This window comes from Halichoerus grypus, chromosome 2, assembly GCF_964656455.1.
Source record: "Halichoerus grypus chromosome 2, mHalGry1.hap1.1, whole genome shotgun sequence".
Lineage (NCBI taxonomy): Eukaryota > Metazoa > Chordata > Mammalia > Carnivora > Phocidae > Halichoerus > Halichoerus grypus.
Window position 1 is genome coordinate 175,761,778 of NC_135713.1, and position 18,687 is coordinate 175,780,464.

At 37.5% G+C, this 18,687-nt stretch overlaps 1 protein-coding gene across 2 annotated transcripts in view; it reads right to left on the bottom strand.

Annotated features, from left to right (window-relative positions):
- Window positions 1–2,433: 2,433 nt before the first annotated feature.
- RPS6KB1 (ribosomal protein S6 kinase B1) overlaps window positions 2,434–18,687 on the bottom strand; it is a 92,299-nt gene continuing 76,045 nt past the window's right edge. Inside the window, exon 17 of one of the 2 annotated variants that reach the window (XR_013444611.1) lies at window positions 2,434–2,685. The gene's annotated coding sequence lies outside the window, so the exon portion shown is untranslated. Of the gene's footprint in view, window positions 2,708–18,687 lie in introns of both variants that reach the window. The other variant, XR_013444612.1, reaches the window with a different exon arrangement.

Below are 18,687 nucleotides of genomic sequence, written 5' to 3' on the forward strand. Positions count from 1 at the left end.
GCATATGGGAAAACTGTGCAGCATGGGGGTTTTGAGTATTAATTCTACAGTTGTACTAAATCTAACATGTCAGTCTCTATCTACATTCCAGCCAGATTTAACGTGCTATGTTTTTGCTGTTGCATTGAATGCTGAATTATCTAACATGGTGGTGTTTGAGGGAGCCCATCTTCATAAAGCAAGTCTAGACCACTTAGCATCTATACATGGAAATCATTTTAACTACCAAGTATTCTAAAATGTAGTTTTCTTACAAATTTAGGAGCCCTTCCAAATAAAGTATGTATTTTAATTCTATCCTGGTATGGTTAAAGCATTTACTCTCTATGTAATATGTAATTAGCATCATGGACAATGACACCTTTTTTCTAGGCATGATGTTTGGAAGGCAGCCTACAGTTTTTCAGATACAAGAAGGATATTACACTTCAAAACATTACAGTAAGACATTGAGAACATATTTAGATCTTTATAGATTTAAGACCTTAACTCAGGAGTGTAAAAAATTAACTTTATTTTTATATCACTAGACTTAATTCCTATTTTGAGCCTCCATTCCACCCAATAGCAACTTAATCTCAGTGAATGCAGAATGTCCCCTTCCTATCTTTTGCTGGGCTGCACCTAAGTTCCAGAGGTGGACATGATGTTGAAGCCTCTGGGTGGTATCTATTCAAGCTGCCATGTGTTCATTCCTACCTGGGCCCTGCTAGGTATTGAGATGCCTCACTGGTCCTGGCAGTAGGGCCTTTTTGGGTCTGCTGGCCTCTTCAATAAGGTGGGCTCTCTCTCAGGCCTATTGCCTACACATTTCATGTATATACTCATGAACACTCTTTCTTTGTGCCCACATCCTGCTGGGCCATAAACATTTTGTTAGTCCAGAGTGGAGTAAGCAGACTCACTCTTCATCTGTTCTTCCAAACCTACTGTTGATGGCATGAACTCCATACCTTGAATCTTTTAGGCCTTGGGTTTTTGAAACTCAAAAGTTCAGGTTCTTGCAATTCAAAATCTTTTCACTTGTATCATCCTTTGCTCAAGGTAATGAATGCTGATGATTGCAGAGGAGTGGGAAGTAGGTGGAAGGGAATATTGTTTCACCACTTAAGTACGTTTCATTCTGTTGCTCCTTTGAACTCCTTTAATTAATTTAAAAAACAAAACCAACCAAACAAAACCCTTTTACATTACTACTTCAAGTTTACCATGAATACAACTAGATTTATATCAGATTGAATTAAGTGTGGAACTTGGTAAAATTGATAGCTGTTTGTTTTTTCTGACATAGTTTAAAATTCTTGAGAAAGAAAATTCAAAAATAGCAAACTACTACTAGCTATCATTTTTTGAGGACATAGCATATGCTAGGTGCTACGCTATAAACACTTGCATGTATTTCCTTAATTTTTATAGCAACCTTATGAAGGAGGGTATTATTCCCTCATTTTATATGAGAAAACTGAGGCACAAAGAGATGAACTAATATAATTTTTGTATGTTGCAAATTGACCTTAGAAATTATTATAAGTAGTTCAACCAATTTACTCTATTTACACAATAGGTCCTGGTTCATATAAGCTCTGGGAACCAGATCTAGACAACCATACTAAGGAGTTCTTGGCTTTTCTTGTTTGAAAGAGCACTTCTTACTGGACTTTCATCTTTTAATGGAGAAAGTAATAACACATTTGCCAGATTCTATCCTTACTCTGACATTGACATAGTATAACATGGTGGCATTATATTGTTCTGTGTATGACCTTGAACAAATTAGTTCACCTCTTTGTGCCTTAGTTTTCTCAAACTACAAAACTCTGATGAAAGAAATCAAAGAACTAAATAAATGGAGAGATTGTCCATGTTCATAAATAGAAAAACTCAGTGTTGTCAAGATGCCAGTTCTTGGGGCGCCTGGGTAGCTCAGTTGGTTAAGTGACTGCCTTCGGCTCAGGTCATGATCCTGGAGTCCCTGGATCAAGTCCCACATCGGGCTCCCTGCTCAGCAGGGAGTCTGCTTCTCCCTCTGACCCTCCTCCCTCTCATGCTCTCTGTCTCTCATTCTCTCTCTCTCAAATAAATAAATAAAATCTTAAAAAAAAAAAAAAGATGCCAGTTCTTCCCAACCTGATCTATAGATCAATCAATCCCAGTGAAAATCCTAAGAAATTATTTTGTGAATATTGACAAACTAATTCTGAAGCTGATATGGAGACCTAAATATAAAAAACAAAACTATAAAACTCGTAGAAAATAACATAGGAGGAAACCTAGATGACCTTGGGTTTGGGGGTGACTTTTTAGTTGCCAGATCAAAGGGATGAACCAAGAAAGAAAAAAATGGCAAGCTGGACTTCATTGAAATTAAAAATTTCTGCTCTGCAAAAGACACTGTCAAGAGAATGAAAAGATAAGCCACACACTGAGAGAAAGTATTTGCAAAAGGTGTATTAGATAAAGGACTGTTATCCAAAATACATAAAGAATTCTTAAAACTCAACAATAAGAAAACAAACAACCCAGGGGCGCCTGGGTGGCTCGGTCGTTAAGCGTCTGCCTTCGGCTCAGGTCATGATCCCGGGGTCCTGGGATCGAGCCCCACATCGGGCTCCCTGCTCCGCGGGAAGTCTGCTTCTCCTTCTTCCACTCCCCCCGCTTGTGTTCCTGCTCTCGCTAACTCTCTCTCTGTCAAATAAATAAATAAAATCTTAAAAAAAAAAAAGAAAAAAGAAAACAAACAACCCGATTTAAAAATGGGCCAAAGACCTTATAAGACATCTCACCAAAAAAGATAGACACTTTCAAATAAGCATATGAAAAGGTACTCATATGTCATCAGAGAAATGCAAATTAAAACAAGATACCACTACACGACTATTAGAATGGCAAAATCCACAAACTAATATCAAATGCTGGCAATGATGTGGAGCAACAAGAACTCTCATTCATTGCTTTTAGGATTACAAAATGGTATAGCCACTTTGGAAGGTAGTTTGGCAGTTTCTAACAAAACTAAACATACCCATACCAAACAATCCAGCAACTGAGCTCCTTGATATATACCCAAAGGAGTTTTGTGTGTTAAGTGCACACAAAAACCTGGACATGGATGTTTATAGCATAATTGCCAAAACTTGGAAGGAACCAAAATGTCCTTCATTAGGTGAATGGATAAATAAACCGTGGAACATTCAGACAATGGAATAGTATTCAGCACTAAAAAGAAAGCCACAGAGAAAACTTAAATGAATATTATTAAGTGAAAGAAGCCAATCTTAAGACTACATACTGTACAATTCCAACCATATGACATTGTGGAAAAGGAAAACTATTGAGACAGTAAAAAGATCAGTGTTTGCCAGGGTTTAGGAGGGAGGGAGGGATGAATGGATGGAGCACAGAGAATCTTCACTGACTGAATAGGTCAGTGAAGCTACTTTATATGATACTATAGTGGTGGATACATGTCATGACACATTTGTCCATACCTATAGAATATATAACAACAAGATTGAACAGTAATGTAAACTCCGGACTCTGGAAAATAATGACGTGTCAGTGTAGGTTCATCAATTTTAACAAATGTACCACTCTATAGTTGATAATGGGGAAGGCTATGCATATGTGCCAACAGGGTGTACATGGGAATTCTCTGTACTTTCCTCTCAGTTTTGCTGTGAACCTAAAACTGCTCTGAAAAATAGTCTTTTGTTTTAAAAAATTTTTTAGTCTATTTTAAAAAGAAGAAAAAAATTATATACAAGCAAGCAGTTACTGAAACTGCAGAAGGCTATGAACTGAAGCTGATAAAAGTGTTAAACAATAGGTGATTATACACACATATACACATCTTATATAGCTGACAATCCCAATTGCTACAGCACTTGAACAAATACCTGTAATGAAAATTAAGTTTAGTCAACGCCTTCAAAAATAAAGGCAGCTGATTGTTTTAGTATTATCAATGAGAAAGCTTTGATTGAAAAGCATTGGGTAGAATGAAAAGTCATTTTTTTTTAAAGATTTTATTTATTTATTTGACAAAGAGATAGAGAGCACAAGTAGGCAGAGGGAGAGGGAGAAGCAGGCTCTCCACTGAGCAGGGAGCCGGACGTGGGGCTTGATCCCAGGACCCCAGGATCATGACCTGAGCCGAAGGCAGCCGCTTAACGACTGAGCCACCCAGGCGCCCCTGAAAAGTCATTTTTATTTCACTAAACTTTTGCCTTGAAATAAGGAAACAAATGCCACAATTTTACATTTTTCATGTGAGAAAATGAATAACATGAAAATGATATTGCATATCACCATAAAACTTCCAAAGTGTCTACTTTAGCCATTTTTTCTCCACCTCACAAAACTGCTCTCACGCTCATGCTCTCTCCCTCCATACTCATACGCACCTTTCCTCAAACTTCCTTCCCCTTCCCTTTCTTTTCCTTTATGTTTCTCTATTCTTTTCTCAAGTAAAGCAGTCTGTAGGCTTTTTCAGTTTTCAGCCAAAGTAATCCCACAGTTGGCTCATTAGTCAAGTAAATAAAGGACTCATCCTTCCTTAAAAAGGTTGGGAGAGCAGGGGCAGCAATGGAAAACACTCATAATTTAACATTTAACATTTAACTTGCCTTTTCACACGTATATAGCTATATCCCTTATATGGAGAATTTTTCTTATACTTTTAATAAAAATAAAGATGATATTATACTTTACATTCTGCTTTGTAATTGGCTTTTCTTTTTCATTTAATATATGTTAGACATCTGTTGATGTCAGTATGAATAGGTCTACATCGAGGCCCACGTTGGGTATAGAGATTACTTAAATAAATAAAACTTAAAAAAAAAAAAGAACATGAAAAACAACTCAGAATGGGAGAAAAAAACTTGCATCTAGAATATATAAAGAACCCCTATGATTCCATTTTTAAAAAAGAAATAACTCAATTTAAAAACAGGCAAAAGATTTGAATAGACATTTCTCCAAAAAAATATACAAATGGCCAATAAGCACATGAAAAGATGCTCAACATCACTGGCCATCAGGGAAATACAAATCAAAACCACAATGAGATACCATTTAAAATGCACTAGGATGGCTATAATAAAAAAGATAGATAATAATAAGTGCTGGAAAGGATGTAGGGAAATAAGAACCCTTATACATTGCTGGTGGGAATGAAAATGGTATAACTGCTCTGGAAAACAATCTGGCAATTCTTCAAAGTTTAAACATATAGTTAACACATGACCCAGCAATTCCACTTCTAGGCATATTTCCAAGAGAAATGAAAACATATGTCCATATAAAAACTTGTAAACGAATGTTCATAGCGGCATTATTCATAATAGCCAAAAGCAGAAACAATTCAAACACCAAGAAACTGATGACTGAATAAATAAAATGAAGCATATTCATACAATGGAATATCACTGAGTAATAAAAAGGAATGAAGTACTTATAAATGCCATAACACACATGAACTTGAAAACATGCTAAGCAAAAAAAGCCAGTCATCTGGGGAAGATGGCAGAGTATGAGGATGCTAGTCTCACCTCATCCGATGGATACTATGACCAGGTAACACTCAAAACCAGTGTAAATAACCCAGAAAACAACCTGAAGACCGGCAGAACAAACTCTACAACTAAATGTAGAGAAGAAGCCACATCAAAGAAGGTAAGAAGGGCAGAGATGCAGTTGAGAACTAAAGGGACTCATGGGGCTGTCTGTGGGAAGGAGGATGCCATAGGCACAGAGAGGGGAGAGAAATACACCCCAGAGCAGGAAGCCAAATGGGAATGATGAATCCCCATAACATTTGGCTTTGAACAGCAAAGGGGCTGAATTTCATAAGTTATTACAACCAGCGGGACTTAAAACCTGGAATTTTAGCAGGCTCAGCTCTAGGAGAGCCAGAAGGGTATAAGGAAACTGAGTCCCTGTCCTTAAAGAGAAAGTACAACAAACAGCACACAAAGACACAGCATAGAAGCAGTAGTTTTGAAAGGCCCTTGGGACATATGGGAGGGAGTTTTTTACTAAACTCAGAGTGTATGCCAGAGGGACAGAAATAGCTGGGGAATTTCTTTAGGAACAAAGGAACTGGCAGGTACCATTTCCCTCCCCACCCCCAGCATAAACACATGGCCACCTATGAGACTCACTACCTAACTTGCTAGCACTGCCATCACCTTCCTGCACTGTGCTTCTGCCAATCTACCCCTTTGGACATCCTGCCTCAGTCCAGGAGCTGCAAAGCCCCTTCCACAGAAAAATGGGGGTGCGCAAAGGTTGCTGGTACCACTGTCCTGCCTACGATCCCACGCCCATGCTGTGCTTCTGTGAAGCAAATGGACCACTTCAGTCCCCGCACTGAAGGGACCCTCCTGCAGAAGACTGGAGGCATACAAAGCTTGCTGGCACACCTCACCCCCCACCCCCAGTGCTGTGCTTCAGTGGAACCACCCTCTCCAACACACTCTTGGCCAGAATGAATAAAAGGTGGTGCCACAGGTCTGGCAGTGTACAAGCAGCCTCTACAGTGGCCAGCACCATTCCAAAATGACTCCTGCCCCAGAGAGAGGGAAAGATAACCACACACACCAGTCAGACGGAGGTCCCATTAGTAGGCTGGAGGCAGACAACTGGTTGACTGCAAGCCCCACCCCAAATGGAAGCTTCTCAGGGGCAACACAGGGAAAGCACCCAGCAGTTTGGCACTACTGCATCTCTGGCAAATGCCTGGTCTGACACAACTCAAGCCCAAGGCATACTCAGACTGGCCCACTAACACCACAGGGCCAAACGCTGCCCACAACAGGCAGAGAGAGCCACTGCAGACAACTGGACTGAAGGAAAAAGCAGCTTAGCCACAACAGCAAAGCATATGCATCACTCATAGGAGACACCCCTGCAGCGTCAGGTTCTGGTAAACAGGGGACACAGCATGGCAGGGCACTACAGGACCTCTTCTTCCTAAGGCCAATGCAGGAGACATAGCTGTGTCCTAATACACAGAAACACATACAGAGAGTTAGACAAAAAAAGGAGACAGAGGAATATGCCCCAAATGAAGAACAGGACAAAATCATAGCAAGAGACCTGAGTGAAACAGAGATAAGTAACATGTCTCACAGAGAATTTAAAATAATAATCATAAAGATACTCAATGGACTTGAGAAAAAGAGTGAAAGACCTCAGTGAGACCCTTAACAATGAGATTTAAAAAGAACCAATCAGAGATGAAGAACACAGTAAATGAAATTGAAAATACACTAGGGGCACATGGGTGGCTCAGCTGGTTGAGTCTGACTCTTCTTTTTTTTGGTAAGATTTTACTTATTTATTTATTTGCCAGAAAGAGACAAAGTGAGAGAGGGAACACAAGCAGGGGGAGTGGGAGAGGGAGAAGCAGGCTTCCCACGGAGCAGGGAGCCCAGTGCGGGGCTCGATCCCAGGACCCTGGGACCATGACCTGAGCCGAAGGCAGATGCTTAACGACTGAGCCACCCAGGCACCCAAGAGTCCAACCCCTGATTTCGGCTCAGGTCATGATATCAGGGTCATGGGATCAAGCCCCGCATCAGGCTCTGCACTCAGTGCAGAGTCTGCTTGTCCCTTCCCTCTACTTCTCCCCCTGGTCTCTCTCTCTCTAAAATAAATAAATGAAGTCTTTAAAAGAAAATACACTGGGAGTGCGTGGGTGGCTCAGTCAGTTAAGCATCCAACTCTTGGCTTCGGCTCAGGTCATGATCTCATGGGTTGTGAGATCGAGCCCCGTGTCAGGCTCCTCGTTTAAGCAGGGAGTCTGCTTGGGTTTCTCTCCCTCTCCTCCTGCTCCTCCTCCTGCTCTCTCCTTCTCCCTCTCTCTCAAATAAATAAATCTTTTTTATAAATGTTTAAAAAAAGAAAATACACTAGATGGAATAAACAGTAGACTAGATGAAGCAGAAGAATGAATCAGCCACCTAGAGGCCAGAGTAATGGAAAGTAATCAAGCTGAGCAAGTAAGAAAAAAATATGTAAAATGAGAATAGACTTAGGGGAAATCAGTGACACCATCAAGTGTAATAACGTTTACATGATAGGGATCCCACAAGGAGAAGAGAAAGAAAATTTATTTGAAGAAATAATAGCTGAAAACTTCCCAAATCTGGGGAAGGAAACAGAAATCCAGATCCAGGAGGCACAGAGATCCCCCTACAAAATCAACCCAAGGAGGTCCACACCAAGACACATAGTAATTAAGATGGCAAAAAGTAGTGATACAGAGAGAATTTTAAAAGCAGCAAGAGGGGCACCTGGGTGGCTCAGTCGTTAAGCGGCTGCCTTCGGCTCAGGTCATGATTCCAGGGTCCTGGGATCGAGCCCCGCATCGGGCTCCCTGCTCTGCGGGAAGCCTGCTTCTCCCTCTCCCACTCCTCCTGCTTGTGTTCCCTCTCTTGCTATGTCTCTGTCAAATAAATAAATAAAATCTTAAAAAAAAAAAAAAAAGCAGCAAGAGAAAAGAAAGCAGTTAAACACAAGGGAAACCCCATAAGGCTGTCAGCTGATTTTTCAGCAGAAACTTAGCAGGCCAGAAGACAGTGGCATGATATATTCAAAGCGTTGAAAGGAAAAAATCTGCAACCAAAGCTATCCAGCAAGGCTATCTTTCAGAATAGAAGGGGAGATAAAGAGTTTCCCAGACAAACAAAAGTTAAAAGAATTCATGACTCCCCACACCAGCTCTACAAGAAATGTCAAAGGGGATCCTTTGAGTGGAAAGGAAAGACCATAAGCAAGAGTAAGGAAAGAAGGAAGCATAAAAGCAGTAAAAATAAGTATATATGTAAAAATCAGTCAAGGGATTCATAAAATAAAAGGAAGTTAACTATGGCAACATATACCTAAAATATGGGAGGAGAGGAGTAAAGAATGGGTTCAAACTTAAGTGACTATCAACTTAATACAGACCACTATATACAGAACATTTTATACACAAACTGAATGGTAACCACAAATCAAAAAACAGTAATAGATATGCAAAATAAATAAATAAATAAATAAAGAGAAAGGAATCCAAGTATATCACTAAAGAAAGCCAACTAATCATGAGAGAGAAGACCAAAAGAAGAAAAAACTACAAAAACAACCATAAAACAAATAACAAAATGACAACAAATATATTCCTGTTAATAATTACTTTGAATGTAAATGGACTAAATCCTCCAATCAAAAAACATAAGGTGATGGAATGGATACAAAAATAAGACCCACCTATATGCTGTCTACAAGAGATTCATTTCAGACCTAAAGACACATGCAGATTAAAAGTGAAGGGGTGGAGAAGCATTTATCATGCAAATGGATGTGAAAAGAAAACTGGGGTAGCAATACTTATATTGGACAAAATAGACTTTAAAACAAAGACTGTAATAAGAGACAAAAAAGGATGCTATATAATCATTAAGGGGACAATCCAAAAAGAAGACATAACAATTTTAAGTATTTATGCACCCAACATGGGAGCACCCACATACTTAAAGCAGTTAATAACAAACATAAAGAAAGTATTAATAGCAATACAATAATAGTAGGGGATTTTAATACCCCACTTACATCAATGGACAGATCATCAAAACAGAAAATCAACAAGGAAACAGTGGCTTTGAATGAACATTAGACCAGATGTATTTAACAGATATATTCAGAACATTCCTTCCTAAAACAACAGAATACACATTCTTTTCAAGTGCACATGGAACATTCTCCAGAATAGATCACATATTAGGTCATAAAACAAGTCTCAACAAATCAAAAAAGACTGAAGTCATTACATGCATCTTTTCTGACCACAATATTATGAAACTAGAAATCAAGCACAGGAGAAAATCTGGAAAGAGCACAAATACATGGAGGTTAAGTAACACGCTACTAAACAATGAATGGGTCAACCAAAAAATCAAAGAGGAAATCAAAAAGTACATGGAGACAAATGAAAATGAAAACACAATGGCCCAAAATCTCTGGGATGCAGCAAAAGCTGTTCTAAGAGGGAAGTTCATAGCAATACAGGCCTACATCAAGAAGCAAGAAAAATCTCAAATAAACTACCTAATCTTACACTGAAAGGGGCTAGCGAAAGAAGAACAAACAAAACCCAAAACCAGTAGAAGGAAGGAAATAATAAAGATTAGAGCAGAAATGAATGAAATAGAAACTAAAAGGACAACAGATCAACGAAACCAGGAGCTGGTTCTTTGAAAAGATCAACAAACTGTTTAAACCTTTAGCCAGACTCATAAAAAAGAAAGAAAGAGAGAGAGAGAGAGGACTCAAATAAGCAAAATCAGAAATGAATGAGGAGATTAAACAACTGACACCACAGAAATACAAAGGATGACAAGAGAATATCATGAAAAATTATATACCAACAAACTGGACAACCTAGAAGTGGATAAATTCCTAGAAACATATAATCTCCTAAAATTAAACCAGGAAGAAATAGAAAATTTGAATAGACTGATTACCAGCAATGAAATTAAATCAGGAAAAAACCAAAAAACACAAAACTCCCAACATACAAAAGTCCAGGACCAGATGGTTTCACAATGAATTCTACCACACATTTAAAGAATAATTAATACCTATTCTTCTCAAACTATTCCAAAAAATAGAAGAGAAAGGAAAACTTTCAAAATCATTCTAAAAGGACTGCATTACTCTGATACCAAAACCAGATAAAAAAAAAGAGAGAGAGAGAACTAAAGGCCAATATCTGTGATGAACATAGATGCAAAAATCTTCAACAAAATTTTAGCAAACCAAATCCAACATTACATTAAAAAAATTATTTTCCACTATCAAACGGAATTTATTCCTGGGATGCAAGGTGGTTCAACATTCACAAATCAATAAAGGTGATACATCACATCAATAAGAGAAAGGATAAAAATCATATGATCATTTCAATAGATGCAGAAAAAGCATTTGACAAAGTACAACTTCCATTCATGATAAAAACCCTCAACAAAGTAGGTTTAGAGGGAACATACCTCCACATAATAAAGGCCATATATGAGAAACCTGCAGCTAACATCATACTCAATGGTGAAAAATTGAGAGATTTCCTTCTAAGATCAGGAAGAAGACAAGGATGTCCATTCTCACCACTTTTACTCAATACAGTACTAGAAGTCCCAGCCACAGCAATCAGACAAGAAAAAGGAATAAAAGACATCCAAATTGGTAAGGAAGAAGTAAAACTTTCACTATTTGTAGATAACGATATTATATATATAGAAAACCCTAAAAAGTCCACCAAGAAACTACTGGAACTGATAAATGAATTCAGTAATGTCACAGGATACAAATCCATTTACAGAAATCCACGGCATTTCTATACACTAATAATGAAGCAAAATGAAAGAGAAATTAAGAAAGCAATCCCATTTACAATTGCACCAAAAAGAATAAAATATCTAGGAATAAACTTAACCAAGGAGGTGAAAACCTGCACTCTGTGAAGAAATTCCATGCTCACAGATTGGAAGAGCAAATATTGTTAAAATGTCTACACTACCCAAAGTAATCTACAGATTTAATGCAATCCCTATCAAAATACCAAAGCATTTTTCACAGAACTAGACCAATAAGTCCTAAAATTTGTATGGAACCACAAAAAACCCTGAAGAGCCAAAACAATCTTGAAAAAAGAAAAACAAAGCTGGAGGCATCACAATTCTAGATTTCAAGATATACTATAAAGCTGTAGTAATCAAAAGAGTATGGTATTGGCACAAAAACAGACACATAGATCAATAGAACAGGATAGAAAACCCAAAAATAAACCCACAATTATATGGTCAATTAATTTTCAACAAAAGACATGAGAATATGCAATGAGAAAAAGTCTCTTCAGCAAGTTGTGTTGGGAAAACTGGACAGCTACATGCAAAAGGATGAAACTGGACCATTTTCTTACACCATACATAAAAATAAACTCAAAATCGATTAAAGACCTAAATGTGAGATCTGAGACCATTAAAATCATAGAAGGAAGCACAGGCAGTAATTTCTCTGACACTGGCCATAGCAACAATTTTCTAGATATGTCTCCTGAGGCAAGGGAAATAAAAGCAAAAATAAACTATTGGGTCTACATCAAAATAAAAAGTTTCTGCACCATGAAAGAAACAATCAACCAAATAAAAAGACAGCCTACTGGATGGGAGAAGATATTTGCAAATGACATATCTGATAAAGGTTAGTGTCCAAAATATATATAAAGAACTTCTACAACTCAACACCCAAAAAACAAATAATCCAATTAAAAAATGGGCAGAAGATATGAACAGACATTTCTCAAAAAAACAAAAAACATACAGATGGCCAACACATGAAAAGATGGTCAACATCACTCAACATCAGGGAAATGCAAATCAAAACTACCATGAGATATCACCTCACACCTATCAGAATGGCTAAAATAAAAAACACAAGAAACAAGTGTTGGCAAGGAGGAGAAAAAGGAACACTCATGTACTGTTGGTGAGAATGCAAACTGGTAAAGCCACTGTGGAAAACAGTATGGAGTTTCCTCAAAAAATTAAAAATAGAACTACCATTATAATCCAGTAATAGCACTACTAGGTATTTACCCAAAAAATACAAAAACACTAATTCAAAGGGATACATGTACCCCTGTGTTTTTGCAGCATTATTTACAATAGCCAAATTATGGAAGCAGCCCAAGTGTCCATAAATAGAAGAATGGATAAAGAAGAAGTGGTATATATATGCAATGGAATATTATTCAGCCATAAAAAAATAACAAAATCCTGCCATTTGCTGCAACATGGATGGAGCTAGAGAGCATAATGCTAAATGAAGTCAGTTAGAACAAGACAACTACCATATGATTTCACTCATATGTAGAATTTAAGAAACAAAACAAAGGAATAAAATAGAGAAAGACAAACCAAGAAACAGATTCTTAATTACAGAGAACAAACTGATGGTTACCAGAGGGGAGGTGGGTGGGAGGATGGGTGAAATAGGTGATAGGAGTTAAAAAGTACACTTCTCATAATGAGCACTGAGTAATGTATAGAATTGCTGAATCACAACATTGTGCATCTGAAACTAATACAACACTGTATGTTAACTATAGTGGAATTAAAATAAAAACCTAAAAAAGAAAAGAAAAAATAAATTAATAGAAAAGAAGAAAAAGACGCCAGTCACAAAAGACCACATATTTTATGATTCCATTTATATGAAATGTCCAGAATAGGCAAACCCACAGAAACAGAAAGTATATCAGTGGTAACTTAGGGTTGGGATATGGACAAAATGGGACTGACTGTTAATGGGTATGGAGTCTCTTTTTGGGGGGTAATATGAAGGTTGTACAACTCTGTGAACATATTAAAACTCAATGAATTATACATTTTAATGGGTGAATTGTATGGTATGTGATATACCTCAATAAAGCTGTTACATTTCCAAAATTGTTGTGTCTGGCTTTGTTCTAGGTGGTGCAAATACAGTAGTGGACATATGTCTTCCATTTACCTTTCCAGATTCACTCTTCAGCCTTCTCCACTCTGCACTCTGCCCTTAAGAGACTGACCTAACAGACCATATCAAAAGGGTTCTCAGGGGCCAACAGAGAGTTCAGGCAAGAAATCAGAGTGGAAAAGAAGATGGGATTAGAATATTAATTCTTTTGGCTCCCTCGCTGAGGGCTGCTGCGTCTCTCCAGGGAGAGTCACTGATCTTCCAAGTCAGCCGACTTTACATACTATCTCTTTTACGTTCTACTAGCTACTATAACTATTTCTTTAGCCATTTGCGGCCTAAAGATGGTAACATCACGACTGCTCCAGAATACCACAGTAGTCTTTCTGGTTTCCCCATACTTGCCTCTTTGTAAATAACCCCTTAATAATAAAAAACAACCACTTTGTAAAGAAAACTTTCTTGGGATTATTCTGTACTATCTGTTTTCTACTGAGACCCTTGCTAAACAGACACACAGGGCCCCTGCTATCCCAGAGCTTTCATTCCAATGATCAAAGGAAAGAAATAAATTAATAAGAATATTCCAAGTAGAGGGAACAGAAAGTGCGATGGTGCTGCTCCAGGCAGACATGTGGCATGTTTGCTGTGAGAAAGACCAGTGTGACCAATGTGGAATGACTTAATGGGAATAAGAAATGAAACAGAGTGGTGGGTGGGGCCAAATTATACAGAGTCATATGCATGCTATTAAATTTTTATTTGTCTGATATATTTAACTAAATACAGACAAAACATAAATAGAAACACAACTTTTAGTATTTATAATGTAATCTAGTGTTTGCATCCCTGATTTAAAAATCCCTTTGGGGTGCCTGGCTGGCTCAGTCAGTAGAGCATGCAACTCTTGATCTTGGAGTCATAAGTTCAAGCCCCACATTGGGCATAGAGCTTACTTAAATAAAATAAATAAATAAATAAAAATCCCACGCTTTGTATTACAGTAGTGCCAAGTACTTTCAAGGACAGGAAAAGGCTTAATTTCTGATTCATAAAATACAAATAAATCAGGGACCAAATGTATAGCCATGCCATATATAGATATATATGTCATTAATAAGAAAAATCAGAAAATAAGATTCATGATATACTTTCTTTTTCACCATCTAACCCCTTAAAGGAGAGATCTTGTTCCTTGAGAGCCCTAGGTTTTGTTTTGTTTCATTTTTTACTTTGTTTTGTCTTGGGGAAAAAAAGCGAGTTTAACATTTAAGGAAAGAAATCTTTTGCAAATGTAGAAATGTGGAACTGTTGTATGGAGTTGTATGGAGTGCCTAATGAAGCAAATCTTCCTACGACAATGGTAGCACTTAAGTTGAAGAAAATTTGCCTATAAAACAAATATTGCCATATATAGACTGATTTTGGGTGGGGGAATATCTACATTCTATATTCTCATTATAGTTCCTCTCTAATAAAATCTTTGTGGATGTTTATAAGCCTTCTCTCTGAAAATTCCACAGGCAGCTTGGTAACTTTTATTTATATAAAAGCCAAAGAACTAAGAATATATTAGAGATTCAGAGATGGTAAAAAGATTAAGCATCATAACCAGAGAAATCAGTTGAGAATCAGGTTTAAGTATAAATAATGCACGTTTAGGGGCGCCTGGGTGGCTCGGTCGTTAAGCATCTGCCTTCGGCTCAGGTCATGATCCCAGGGTCCTGGGATCGAGCCCCGCATCAGGTTCCCTGCTCAGCGAGAAGCCTGCTTCTCCCTCTCCCACTCCCCGCTGCTTGTGTTCCTGCTCTTGCTGTGTCTCTCTCTGTCAAATAAATAAATAAATAAATAAATAAATAAATAAATCTTTTAAAAAAATAAAAAATAAATAAAGCACATTTAACACTTTGTGGGGGCACTTGGCTGACTCAGTTGGAGGAGCATGTGACTCTTGATCTTGAGGTCCGGGGTTTGAGCCCCATGGTGGCTGTAGAGATTACTTAGAGCTACCCTAAGACCCAGCAATTGCTACTATTGGATATTTATCCAAAGTATACAAACATAGTGATTCAAAGGAGCACATGCACCCCAATGTTTATATAACAATGTCCACAATAGCCAAAATATGGAAAGAGCCCAGATGTCCATTGACAGATGAATGAATAAAGAAGATGTGGTATGTGTGTGTATATATATATATATATATATATATATATGCGCAATGGAATATTACTCAGCCATCAAAAAGAATGAAATCTTGCCATTTGCAACAACGTGGATGGAACTAGAGGGTATTATGCTAATAAAATAAGTCAGTCAGAGAAAGATAAATACCATATGATTTCACTCATATGTGGAATTTAAGAAACAAAACAGATTGGGGCGCCTGGGTGGCTCAGTTGGTTAAGCCACTGCCTTCGGCTCAGGTCATGATCCTGGAGTCCCGGGATCGAGTCCCGCATCGGGCTCCCTGCTCAGCAGGGAGTCTGCTTCTCCCCCTGACCCTCCCCCTTCTCATGCTCTCTCTCTCTCTCTATCTCATTCTCTCTCTCAAATAAATAAACAAAATCTTTAAAAAAAAAAAAAAAAAGAAACAAAACAGATTAACATAGGGGAAGAGAAGGAAAAATAAAATAAGATGAAAATAGAGAGGGAGGCAAAGCATAAGAGGATGCTGAACTCTAGGAAACAAACTGAGGGTTGCTGGAGGGGATGTGGGTGGGAGGAAGGGGTAATTGGGTGAATGGGCATTAAGGAGAGCCCCTGATGTAATGAGCGCTGGGTGTTAGATGCAACTGATGAATCACTAAATTCTACCCCAATAACTAATAATACAGTATTTGTTAACTAAATTGAATTTAAATGAAGAATTTTTTTAAATTATAAAAATTTTTAAAATTTTTTAAAAAAGAAACAAAGGTGAAGAGAGAAGCTGAACTGAATCAACAAAATTACTCTTTGTAAATAGCAAAACAGAGTTCCTCTGTATTCTAAACAATAAAACACATGTGATGTTGTATTTATATTTTTATTATATTTTTTAAGTGGTGTTGTATTTAAAAAACAAAAAACAAAAAAACAAAACAGGGGGCCTGGGTGGCTCAGTCAGTTAAGTGTCTCCCTTCAGCTCAGAATATGATCTCAGGGTGCTGGGATCGAGCCCCACATTGGGCTCCCTGCTCAGCGGGAAGCCTGCTTCTCCCTCTCCCACTCCCTGGGGCTTGTGTTCCTGCTCTCGCTATCTCTGTCAAATAAATAAATAAAATCTTAAATAAATAAATAAATAAATATTCTAACTAATTTTATCTACACATTTTATAAATAAGTTATACCATGCCCTGGGTAAAGATTTTAAATAAAGAGTTGCCAGGATGAGAGTCAAATCTCCAGCATAAATTCACTGATAAGGGACTGTTGTACAATCCTTCAAAAAATACTAATACTCTATTTACTCTAAGGAATAGGGCATATAAAGTCACCATGTCTTTGGGCCTTAATTCTTCCATCTGTATATCTGTATAGTATTGGTTTTGACTTAAAAAATCTAAGTCCTAACAAGAAATGCTTATGCACTTCCAGTTTCTGACTGATTAGAGCGCCCTCATGTGTGTCTTTGTTGTAATGTTTTAAATATATGAAAACTTAATCTCAGCAGCAATACAATTATAATACCTTTATTTTCCCATTTATAATGGCTTCAAGTATCACTTAGTAAATGATAAAGAGTGTGATTAATCCTACTACAATTCACTATCAAACTTTTCATTACCAAATTTTATTCTAAAGTAGTGAAGTTATTTTTCTGATTTACATTTTAATGATTCAAAGGGTTTTTCCCTTAAAACTTCCAAGATAAGTTTTTCATTACAATTTATTTTATCATGCCTGAAAAAAATATGTAGCCAATGAAGTCGTTAATTATATGTGATAGCTTTTTAGGGGTGGAGAACAGCTCAAGGGGACATTTCTAACTCAGTTTTTCCAAATAAAAATTTACTTGTCTAAGTCACTGAAGACATTTCTTCCTACTTGAAAAGACTATATTGGAGGGAGCCAAAAGAGAATCTCATTTTTTAAAAAACTGTACATAAAATTTAAAAATCTCATAAATCCAACCATTTTTTAAATGGCATTCATCCAACAAATATTTATTGAGGGGCCCCACTGTGTGCCAGGAATGAGATATCAAACTGAAGGAACCCAAAGCTACTAAAGTAGAGCAACAAAGTACTGTTTTTTTCTTCCTTCTATAAAATGACTTAATAATAACCACTTCACCCAAGAAAGTTGCTATAAAGATCTAGTAACATGACATAAGCAACCACATTTTTTAAAGAGAGAGGTGTTATTAAAATGTTTACAAGACCATGAGAGACTATGGACCTGAGAAACAAACAGGGCTTTAGAGGGGAGGGGGGAGGGGAGATTGGTTAACCCGGTGATGGGTATTAAGGAGGGCACGTACTGCATGGAGCACTGGGTGTTATACGAAAACAATGGATCGTGGATCACTACACCAAAAACTAATGATGTATGGTGACTAACATAACATAATAAAATTAAAAACTACAAAAAAATAAAATAAAATAAATTTTTACTAAAAAAATAAAATGTTTACAAGAGAAACCTTGGTGCTTCCAAAGACATATTTTAGGGGTTGCTTTGTGTGTGGAAAATACTTGAATGTGAGGCTTTACTGATTTTAACAAAATTTTTCTTCAAATTTTCATGAGAGGAAAGAAAGTGGGAAGAGAAAATTATGTCACGTAAGAAAGGAAGTCTGAACTATCTTACACCTCTTAACGTGTTTTTTCTTAGCAACAAGTCATGGATTGGTTGGTGATGACACCAGTTAAAGTCAAGAAGTCAGACTGGCTATACTGGACTAGCTAGAATGGGGCAGTGATGCTACACTGGCAGAAGCCAGAGTTTTCACCTTCCAAAAATCACTGAAACCAACACCAGCAACCCATCTTACTCAAATGAAGGTAGCATACGAGATGATTCTCAGTGACTGATTCCAGTACCCGTGGAAAAATGAATAGACAGTTTGTGTCCTCCCACCAAGACTTAGAATCCATTTCCTGTTTCCAACTTCTTTCCTGTCTCTCACATATCCACAGCCTTCCTTCCTGCTGTCCTCTTCCCATTCAGAATCCTTTACTGCATCCCAAGAAAAGTTCC